This window comes from Manis javanica, chromosome 1 (assembly GCF_040802235.1).
Source record: "Manis javanica isolate MJ-LG chromosome 1, MJ_LKY, whole genome shotgun sequence".
NCBI lineage: Eukaryota > Metazoa > Chordata > Mammalia > Pholidota > Manidae > Manis > Manis javanica.
This window is the reverse complement of record NC_133156.1, coordinates 129171261-129183062: the sequence shown is the minus strand read 5'-3', so window position 1 is coordinate 129183062 and position 11802 is coordinate 129171261. Positions and strand designations below refer to the sequence as shown.

General features: G+C 33.1%; 1 non-coding gene across 1 annotated transcript; it reads left to right on the top strand.

The window, feature by feature from the left end:
• The first annotated feature begins 11223 nt into the window (after nt 1–11223).
• LOC118969177 (U1 spliceosomal RNA) lies at nt 11224–11381 on the top strand. The gene has a single exon (XR_005057090.1). It is a non-coding gene; the product is annotated as a U1 spliceosomal RNA (small nuclear RNA).
• The last annotated feature ends 421 nt before the right edge of the window (nt 11382–11802 follow it).

Sequence of the window (11802 nt, the reverse complement as noted above, 5' to 3'; positions counted from 1 at the left end):
GTGAACTTTCCCAGAGGAACTCCCTCCAGCCCCGAGCTACAGGCAGAGAGCCTAGAGATTGAGTTACTAATTGACTGCACATGCCTAAGCAATGAAATCTCTATAAAAACCCTCTGATGACGGGGTTGGAGAGCCTCGAAGTTGGTGAATGCATTCACATACTGTTGGGGCAGTTGGGTTACTTGCCCCAAATCCATATAATAGAAACTCCTGTGCCCAGGACCCTTCTGGACACTCCCACCCCATGCACCTCTTTATCTTCCTATTCACTTATAACCTTTATAGCATATTAATAAGTGTTAAGTACGTTTCTGAGTTTTGAGAGCTATGCTAGCAAATTGTTGGACCCAATGAGTTGGGATGTGAGAACCCCAGATATACAGCTGATCAGTTAAAAGTGCAGGAAGCCAAAGAACTGAGACTACCATCTGAAGAAGAGTGGGACTTTTGGAATTGAGCTCTTCAGCTGTGGGGTCTGCACGAACTCTAGGTAGTTAGTGTCAGAATTGAATTAAGTTGTGTAAAACTTACCTGGTGTCCAGAGAATCAGAAAACATATTGTTAGTGTTGGAAAACACCACAAATAAAGTACATAAACTGTCACAATGATTATCAAGATGGAATTACTGTTATGACTAAACTAGTTTTAAACATGAAAATACCATGGGTTTAATTTCATACCATACTCTGTTCTAATTTTATTTGTAAACTTCAAAGCGTTTCCTATTCCTTACCTTCCTAAGTTTACTATTGTTTTAGCAAATCCTAGGTAAAATGGGGAATAAACACAAAAAAATTAATTAAGTGTTATTGCAGGATTCATGTGTTGAACAATTGATTATTACCAAACATAGGGACTAGTTTCACAGTCCAATATATATAAACTTGATGAATTACATTAAGAACATTTTGTTATTAAATTTAGTACGTGCTATATCTTACAATTCCTCTGTCCTCAGTCGTTACATAGAATGCAATTTTTTGATATTTAATATATTTTACAGAATTGATGTATTTCTACATTTTGTATGTTGAATTGATACATTGGTATAATATGAAAGCTGATAAGCAGAAATCTATGTAACATAAGTGAAATATATATATGTGTATATATATATATATGTCATATTTCTTGCATTTGCTTCAAATTCTTTATAGTCACCACTAATTTTTATTCTATCTTCTTTTATTTGCATGTCTGTGGGGACAAAGAGTGCCTGTTTGTAATCTTTTGTCCCAGAATAACCACATGTCCCCATGACCTCTCCTTTGGGAATGCTAAACATAGGGTTTGTTGATTGCCTGGGGACCAAATCCAGTCTGCCTTATGTATGAGAACATCTTATTGGGAGGCAGACCCCTCTGACCAAGATTTTTTTCCCTTGAGTTACTAGTCTCACAAGAATGATCCCTTCTAGCAAAGCACGTGGTCTGTGTCCCTGTGCCCCTAACATGCATGTAGTCTTTGTCACCTCCCCCATGTAAACAGTCCCCTTTCTGCCTACAGTAGCAGTGACCAACCTTGTCCAGCCAGTGCTCCTGGACTCCCTCCCTGTATTTAAGTCCCAATTAACCCTAGTGTCTCATATGGCCTTTCCGGGTCTTTCTTTTGGTCTCTTGAGCCCTTTCCATTGCAACGTGCCCCCTTGGGCATGCAATCAGACTTGGGATCACACGATGTCATATTATTTTCCCTTGAGAATTTCCAAGTGGGAAAAAATCTCATTAATGACTATTACAATAATCATTAATTAATAAATGCCTCACTTACAAATATCAACAATCTCAATGTGTTTCAACTAATACTATTTACTTTTTTTCTCCTGCTCCTAGCTTTTGCAGTTTCTTAAGATTTTTTTCAGAAATTCTGTTGGAAAAATCACATAGCAAATAGATACATATTTTATTTAAATGGTCTTGCAGATTTGTAAGAACAATTTTAATTAAATTTAAATACATGTGTTTTAAATTTAATTCTACCAGCATTAGTATTGATTTATTGTTATGAATATCTATCATTTACATGGGTTCTAAAAAAGGGAAAATTTCACAACACTATATGTGACTTAATACTTGGCACCACAAATTTCAAAATGATTCTTTTAAAAATTAATGCGTGCCTAAATCTCCAAGCAATTTTTGGAAAACTTTCTAAGACTATGGAACTTTTTAGAGATATGGTCAACATAATTGACATATGCATAATAAAAACCTTTGTATACATAATTTATGCAGATATTCCTGCTACTCATGATTAATCATTAAGCAATAAATACCCCAAATGATGGCACCCTAAAATTGAAATCTAATACTGTTGTAATAGTTACCTCATTCTGTGTATTACTTTATCTCTATCTCCATTTTATATCATATAAATTGGAGATAATACTAACATACTCTAAACTTAAGAAGCAAATAAGAAATATGAATAAGCTACACATGTGTGATACTTTGTTTACTTGGAACAGTTTTGTGGTGGTGAAAATAAACTTAAATTATTATAGTAAAATATGTAACAACTGCTTTATTGTGTGTAAATTGGGATGTCAAGGACTGGGCAGATAGGACACCTACCAAGTTCAGCAACATAATTGTGAAAGTTCTGTATTATTTTGGATATAATTTAGTGGCAATAGCTTTCTATTTTATAAGGGATTTGGAAAATATTCATATTTCAGTTCTTTGGACTGTCAGTCTCAAGTTGCAAATCAAAAGAAATTCTGAAAGATGAGTTTGATTGTCTAAAACCAAGTATTTTAAATTATGGAAATGCACCTCCAAAGAAATGAGGGAGAAATGATAATGAAGCTACTTTTTCTTTTGAAAATATTCTCCTAAATCTTGAAAACTAGAAGTTATTAATATCTTAAAATATTCTTTTTTAAGTTGAAAAATTCTGCCACCCTCAAATAATCAGAAAACTTTGCATTGACTTCCCACACAGTAGACTTTCAATACATATCTTTAAAGTGTATCTTGACCAAAGTAGTAAAATATGACAAAGTACTTCATGAACAGAGGTAATTTTATGTTTTTTTTATTCTTTCTCAATCAAGTTAATCATACTTTGATGCTTAAGTTGAATATGTGCAAGGCTGGCATTTCTGATGTAATTTTTTATTCAATCATGTAACTTATTCATAGAGTCTAATGGTTGGAAATTGTAGAATTATCTGGTAGCAACTAGCAAACATTGTTCTAATATATGAAAATCATTTTAAATATGAAGATATAAGAATAAAAAGAATAATGGAAACTAAGGATAAGAGATAGCCATTTACCAAAATCTCCAGGATATAGGGAGAATTTCTAATGACTTCATTGTCACTGAGGTTGATATTACTCCTGGACTGTGCTGTTTATTGTGCAAATGCATAGATGGATATAAAGGGTTGGGATAAATATTTTGCTCTCTTTTACATTCTTCCATAAATTGGAGACATGGGAGCTAAATATAAAACAGGATATTTATCTTTCATGTTGTTATAGAAAATAAATTCTGACTGTTATGGAATATCTCAACTTTCCTCTCTACCCATACCCCAAATATAGTAAGCCTCAATCAGTCCTAACTTTTACATATGCTTTTGGAAGTGTAACTTCCATGATTCAAAGAAAACCTGTTTAAGAATGATGAGACACTGTGTCTGGGGATATACAATGATCTCAAGTAAATCATTTAATGAGCCAAAAAGAGCCATTAGAATAGAAAATTGGCCATTGTACTCTTCATGTATCATACAACCAGCTACAGACAGAATATAACAGTATTTGGTGTTTATGATTATCTGAAAGTTAGCTGTCTCACAAGAAAGAGATCATTAAGACTATTTGAATAATCTTCTAGTATAATTAAAGATTTTAAAGAATTCCTAAATTTCAGCCTTACCATGTAAAACAAAAAAGTAGTCAGTTGTTCATTGCTTGAAAGGCTTCGTAGAAAAAAAAGTCTTAAAAATGTAATGTGTACTGGTCAGTTATTTTATTTCTACAAAGTAAAAGCTATTTTTAAGTGCAAGTAATACAAATATGTTGTGTGTTAGTTTACAAAGGCTGTCATTCATCTGACACACCTTAGAAGAATTACACACACACACAAAGATGCACAAATGAACATGCACATGCGTGCAGTCATGTTTGTGTTATATTCTCAAAGGGGGAAACTAATAGAGGGGGAACATTTGTAAGTGCTGGATATTTCTTTGAAAGAGTAATGAAGGGAAGAGAGGAAGGAGGCAAATCCCATTTCATTCATAATAAAAATGAAACCACTTATTTATGGCTAATAAAATCTTCAATTGTGATTGCTGTTATGCTTCTTATTTAATCTTGGCAATTAATTATGAAAATTAACAAGCACACAGTAAGATTGACATAACTTTATAATGAATACCCACCTACTAACTATATAAATCTAGAGTTAATATATTATTAAACTTTATCACATATCTATCCATCTGCTATACTATGTATCCATCATTTATCTTATGAAATGCTACATTATGCATTTCAAAATAAGTTGCACACATCAGAACAATTATCTCAGAATATTTCAGTATACCTATAATTAAATACAGTTTATTATTATTTATAGATTTAATTTTCTTTTGAGCTAAAACTTGTATATAAATAAATGCAAAAATAAAAGTTTCACTAGATAAGTTCTCACAAATACATACACCTGTACAATTCAAAACCTTATCAAGATACAGAAAATTAGCCAACACCCTAGACAATTTCCTCAGGATTATTCCTTATCCCAAAATACAGAAGCAACTACTGTTTTTATTTTTCCACCATAGATTAGTTTTGCCTATTTTAGAATTTCACATAAATGGAATCAGACGTTATGTTCTCTTTGTGTAAGTGTTTATTCATTTACCATTTATTATACTTTTTGAGATTTGTCTATTTTGATGTATGAGTCAGAAGTTCATTCCTCTTCAGTTGCTTGAAAGGCCTTTGTAAACATATGTCAGATTTTGCTTATTCATGACCTATATCTGGTTTGTCTAATATTAATCAAGATGCTATTAAAAATTCATGCACAGTTTTTAAGGCATATGTTTCTATTTACTCAGGCATATATTGAAAGAGGAATTGAGGAGTCAAGGGAAGTTTTTTTGCTTTTTAAATTTTTTTTCTTATTTTGTAAGAAACTGCCAGAGAATTTTAAATACAAGTTATGAGTAAACTTTATACTGCTCCAGAATCTTGCCAATATTTTGTATTGTCAGGCTTTGTAATTTTAATTATTTTTGTGGGTATACACAGGTATCTCATTATTAGCTCATTTGCAATTTCAATATAAAAAATGGTGTTAAATATTTTTGTATGTGTATATTTTGATGTCCACTCACATATCATCTTTATGAAGTGTCTGCTAAAGTCTTTTGCTCATTTTATTAAGTGGTTGGGATTTTTTTGTTATGTATATCTGGAATAACAATCCTTTGTTAGCTATAAGTTGTGAAAATATGTTTTTAGTGGTTGACTTTTTAATTGAGTTAACAATATTTTGGGGCAAATTTTTTTATGTGGACAAATGTTTTTAATATCACTTATGGACAAAAAAATAAAAAAGCTTATGCTATGCTCAAAGCCCTTGCAGAGATCTGCAGTTCTTTAATTATAAATTCAGCAGATATAGTCAATTTAAGATTTATGTAAAATTAATTTTTCAGGTGGGATTCAACATTCATTTTTGTTACATATGGCTATCCAACTATTCTAACACCGTATTTTTTGAAATGTTTCTTTCCTTATTTGATTGCTTATAAAAAAATTTTAAGAAGTTATAGTATAGATGAAATAGTCACATAAATGTGGGTCTATTTGTGATCTATATTCTACTTCATTCTTCCATTTGTCAGTCTTTGCTTTTCTGTAGCTTTTCTGTAGCTTTATATAAGGCTGGAAATCAGTGTAACTTACCCAAATTTGTCCTTTTATGAGATCACTCTGTATATTCTATATTCTTTCCATATCCACATATATTTCAGAATTGGCTGGTCAAAGTGTACCAAAAAATCTGTTGGGAATGATACTGGGATTACAATAATCTATACATTAAAATAGGAAGCAATGATATAATACTGAGTCTTTCAGTACCCAAATTTACCCCTCAGTTTATTTGGCCTTTTTCATTTATTATCAACAATATTTTATAGTTTTTAAGCACAAACATTTTGCATAGATTTTGCTACTTTTCCTAATTACTTTGTGTTTTTACATATCATAATAATTTAAAATTTCAAATTTTCATTTTACAACCAATTGCTGCTAGTATTTCGAAAGTAGTTGAACTTCTGGTTCTGACCAAAACGGAGTTACAGCATCTAGATTTGTTGTTCCGCCTGAATTTTTTTTTAATTGGACAATATACATCAAACAGTAGTTTACAAGTAACAAAATATCTGGCGCCGAAGTACACCAAACCCTGAGAGGTGAGAAAACAAAACCAAACAAAGGGAGCCTTGTGATCGCGACTGCCTTGAGAGTGTCCAGGCTGAAGCCCAGGAAAGTGGGGTTCTGGGAAACACTGGGCACTCCCAGGATCTAGGTGATGGAGCGAAGCTCCATCTCGGTCAGGGAAGGAGTTTGTAGGACAGAGTCCTGGAGAGAAGAGAGCTACATGTATCCAATGCTTTAGGAAGACTTTCATTACCTTATCTGTGGCTCTTTTCCAACTTCTGGCACAGCAGCCCCCCTTGCTCACTATGCCCTTCTGATGTCGGCTTCCTTCTCACACTGGAGTGCACAGAAATGCACAGCTGCTGAGACTTGCAGTTGTTAATTTTCACCCTGAAGTCACTGCAGCTAGATAATCCCAAAGCCAACTTTTTCTGTCCTCTGTCATATATCTTCACCTGCATTTCCCCTCACCAGATGCATCTTTTCTGACCAAAAAAGAAAGTACCACCTCTTCCCACCACTCTCCATTCCTTCACTCTGCTTTAATTTTCTCAGCATTGTTTATCATCACCTAAAATTATGCTACATATTTATTTCCTGTCTTCCTGCATTAAAACAGCCATGGAAACTTCCTGACACTTGCAATAATGCCTGAGATTTAGACAGTACTGGATAGATATTTTTGAAAAATAAATAAATAAATAAAAGTTATGGTAGCATCAATATTAATGACTAAAACATTTGTTTATTTGTACTTAGGCATACATATACACATATATGTACGTGTATATGTTTGTCCTGAAAATAGTTTGAATATGTGTTGAAAAACTGCATTATGTAACATGTTGTAAATGAGTAGCACAACTGAGGCAAATTACAAGTGTTTTAGAACATATAAAGATGAAAATGTTATTTAAGTTTAAAACGGAGTCTTATTAGTATATAATTTATCTAACATCACAAGAAATTAATTCATTATTTGTATTGGATATATACTACATTTCAAATATATACAAATATTTTTGTTGTAATAGAGAACATACAGAATATATAATTGTCATTAATATAAATATCCCTTTGTTCTATTTCCTTCACTATTATTCTTGCTCACTATTTTTCTTTAAGAAGAGAAATGCTGTAATTTGATTAAATGTCTTAAAAGGAAGCATGTGTATCTAAACCAATTATGTGTACTTGTGATTAGTGAAGACATATTTCAGTGAGGAAGCTGATAACTGTTGAGTGACATGTTATGTCCTTGAAATTTCTCAGCTACTGTAATGTTTGTGATATTGACCACAAGTAGAACCCTCATTTGTACTTACTGTACTTCTGATTACTTGGCAATATAAATGTTTACCTTTTATCTACTCTCCAGTAATTTTTTTAGTGATCTTTTATGCCTTGTTTTGTTTTAAGGGGATAATGATATATGTTTGGATAAACTTGTTTCATGAAGGTTATTGCTACTGGCCAGTTTTCAAGTGTTATAAATTTTGACAACCACTTTGTTCATCTTTTCAATCAGGTGCAAAACTCAGCTGTACTAATATCTTTTAATTGCTTGGCAAAAAGTAGCAAACATCTGCTCATACACAACGTGGTTTTGAATTAGTAATCAAAATAAATAATGCTTTGTATTTTCAAATGCTACATGATTCAGTAAGTTGAATACATCTGTGCTACATTTCAAAAGACCACCATTTCATTAGACGTTGACATGATCTATAAAAAGTGCTGCTTAAATCTTAAAGGAAGAAAACATTAAAAAAATTCTCTAACATTATATATGCATACATGTATATGGGGTAATTACAATATTGCTAAAAACTATGGTTATGAAAATATTCTACAGCATATAACTTCAGTTGTCACAATGTTTTCTAGAAGTGTGCTGAAAATACAACTTGTAACTGCACGTTCTTTGTTTCATTATAGATTTACATAGCATTTATTAAAGATTTATAGATTTATTGTAGCATTATAGATTTTTTCTATTGCAGCTGATTATGAAAAAGGAAAGACTTTAATATAGTTAAACATATTTTTCATTGGCATGTAAATAATAAAGAATGTTCTTCAAATGAAGCAATTTAATTTTGTCATATGTGGATAAAATGAAAGTTCCTGTGTCCAGGATTCTCACCTGGCCCTAGCTGGCTAGCTCACTACACCCATGTGGGCAATGCATCATTACTGACTCTATATAAAGTGCCCTGCCCAGTGCTCTGGGCAACACAGTGGCACAGTTGCAAGGCTGTAGGAAAGCAGGGCAGAGGCTGGAGTGGTGGCAGCGCCGAGGACAGAGACCCAGAGGATGACTGTATGGTTAGAGAGGCCCAGAGGATGACTGTGCAGATAGAGAGGTGCAGAGGCAGAGACCAGCTTGCTGCATGCAGACTCTGAGTGAATAGGATTTTAGTGATTGACCTACCACCATGGAAATAAAATGGGCAAAACCGTTTCACCCCAAGAACATCTTACTGTCATTTCTTTGGTCACACTGAATCCATAATGAACTTGCCGGGGTCTGAAACCCATTGGCAAGACACCATATAATAAAGTAAGGCTTTTAAGAAAGTCACGTTGCATTCTTGCTAGGTTTTTCATGAAGAAAGATGGGTAAATGCTGCTTCGACATGAAGTCTAGCTTAAAAATTGGACTTGAAATTTTTGGGAAAGGTGATATTATTGGAACTTTCTTACTTATAATTTACTACAAGTATGGGTAAAGTCATATACTATGATATAGTTGTGTTATGATCAAGTAAAATAATATTCTAGCTAGAGATGGAAAAGCATTAACCAACAAGAATGGTTCTAATGTAAGAAACATAAACTGCAGGGAGGGTGTCTTGCCAATGGGTTTCAGCCCCGGGCAAGTTCACTATGGATTCGGTGAAACCAAAGAATGACAATAGAATGTTCTTGGGCTGAAAGGGTTTATTACCCCGCTTGTTTTCCCAGCACTAGGGTCTCTACCTCCGCCCAGAGCACTGGCTGAGCTCTTTCTGTAGTGACTCAGTTAATTATAGCTTATTGCCTACGGGTGTGGAAGCAGTAGCCTAGCAATAGGCCATTTACATCATCAAGTGGTTTAGATACAGTGAGGATACTGGCCATAGAAACCCCAACTTTCTCCACAGAGGGCGTGTCCATTTGACAATGTATTTTTGTGTTTTCAGAATTATTCATCCAAAGCACCCTTCACCATTTGTTGAAACTCAAATTGGTTTGGTTTATTTTGTTTATGCCATCTTTGTTCTTGGTGCTAAAGGTGTCTTCAACTCAAATTATCTATTTTGAGTAAATGAAGGAAAATGCTGCTTAATTGTAAATGACATACATGGTAATACAAAAGATAGCATTTTGCACCTACCACATTAAGCAAATTGATAATAATGTTAAAGAGTTGAAGGTACACTGTATGTGTTCTCAAAGTGCTCTTTTGTGGTACAAGTATGAAAGAGGGGATCCCAGGCATTTTAAGAAAAAAGGAAAATAAGTATATATACCATAACATTAATTATATGTGTGTACATGTATATGTATGCATACTCAACCCACACATATCTAATTTAACAGTATCAAATTAGATACAGTTTAAAAGATTCTTGAAACTAAAGATAAATTTACAAATTTTGCTTCATTATAAGCAAAAAATTAAATCTGTTTATTTAATTGTGTATTTTATTGGTTTTATGAACACAGAAAAGGCTTCCTATAGCCACAACAAATTAACCTAGATCTGCTTGACTTAAAGCTCCTCCATGCGAGCTTTTATGGTATTCAAATTTCAGTCAAATGATTTAACATGCCTTTTTTATGGCTATATCCTGTGCCAAGTCATTCTTTGACTTGAAAATAATTCCATGCTTGCCTGTTTCTTCTTTGATGTGATTGAGTTGTTATGGCATCTACCATATTATTGATAACATTATATTCTGATGGTAGAATGAATTAAATTTGAGGATATATCACAACAGGAGGAAATGGGATAGAAGACCATTCCAAGGCAGGAAATACAGTTAAGTTTTTGCAGAAGTGTATAAGAATCAGAGATAAAATATTTAGTAGAATATAAGGTCAGGTAGAACATTCTTTGAACTAGATTCATAGCACAATGAGATCAAACATAATATTTTTGCAGCATTAAGAGAAATATACTCCTAACTGGAGGGAAAAGGAAAATAGCTTAATGTTAAGAAGAAATCCTATTCTTGCCTATCATCCATACCAAAGCCATAAAATTCATTCTAAGATTTAGTTCCATCTCTTCACAGAAAACCCAGATGGCTGGTGTGCTGTGGTAGAATTGCTGTTCAACATGAAACACCATGAAGTATAATCTCCCAATTCAAGACCAGAAATAAAGCCCTAATCTCTAACTTACCTAGACATTTCACAGGCTTTCCATATAGGTTTGAGTCTATTTATTTGTTCTGTATGTATTTAAAAGGATAAAACAAATTATTTTCTCTCATAATTTAAAACCTAGTAAAATTACACAACTATGCAATGATCATGTTTCAACAGATAGGAAAAAATATACTTGTTCTTTTACTTGGGCTACCTTAACTCATTTTACTAACAAGTAAGAAAAAGGATGATTTTGCATAATATTAGTAGGATGATAGAGAGCAGAATAGTCAATTATTCAGAAATTGATGTTTTCCCTAGCTGTTTGGAAATTTTCTTAACTAATTTAATGTTTCTTCTTGTTTTTTTTTTTTTTTTTTTTTTTGGTAAGAATATCAGTAAGCTTGCTCGTAAAGCCAAGAGCACTGATTTAAAGAAAAATGTGTTCTCATACTTAACTGGCAGGAAAGACACCATAATCATGGCAGGTTGTTTTTGCAGGGTGAGGCTTATCCACTGCCCTCCAGATTTCCTGTGATTTCCCCAAATGTGGGCAACTCAACTGCATAAATTTTGGTAATGAGGGACTGCATTCATGCTTTCTCAATTTAAAAAAAGTATTATTTTCATAACCCACAAATCTTGGGTACAAATCTGGGCACTCTTCCTGATTTTTTTAGTCATATGTTTTTTATATTTATAATTTAGCTTTAATGTTTTTTTTCAACCAAGCAGCACTTACATGTCACCAATACATCCAGTTCACTCTGTTGTCATGTTCACTGGCTTCTTCCACTGCAGATTAACTATTTTTCACTTTATAATTGGTAAGTATCTTGGAGGAAACAATTGGAGATGATGTAAATATCTTGACTCTTCAAATTTTTGTCCTGCAACAATTATGACAGTGGTGTCCAAATAGCAGGATTCTGCTTTCCCTCATTCCTTTCAACTGAATGGAATTCTTCTGTAAGGGAGAACTGTCACTTCTCTGTATATTTACATTTTTAGTCATGTATTGTTCACATT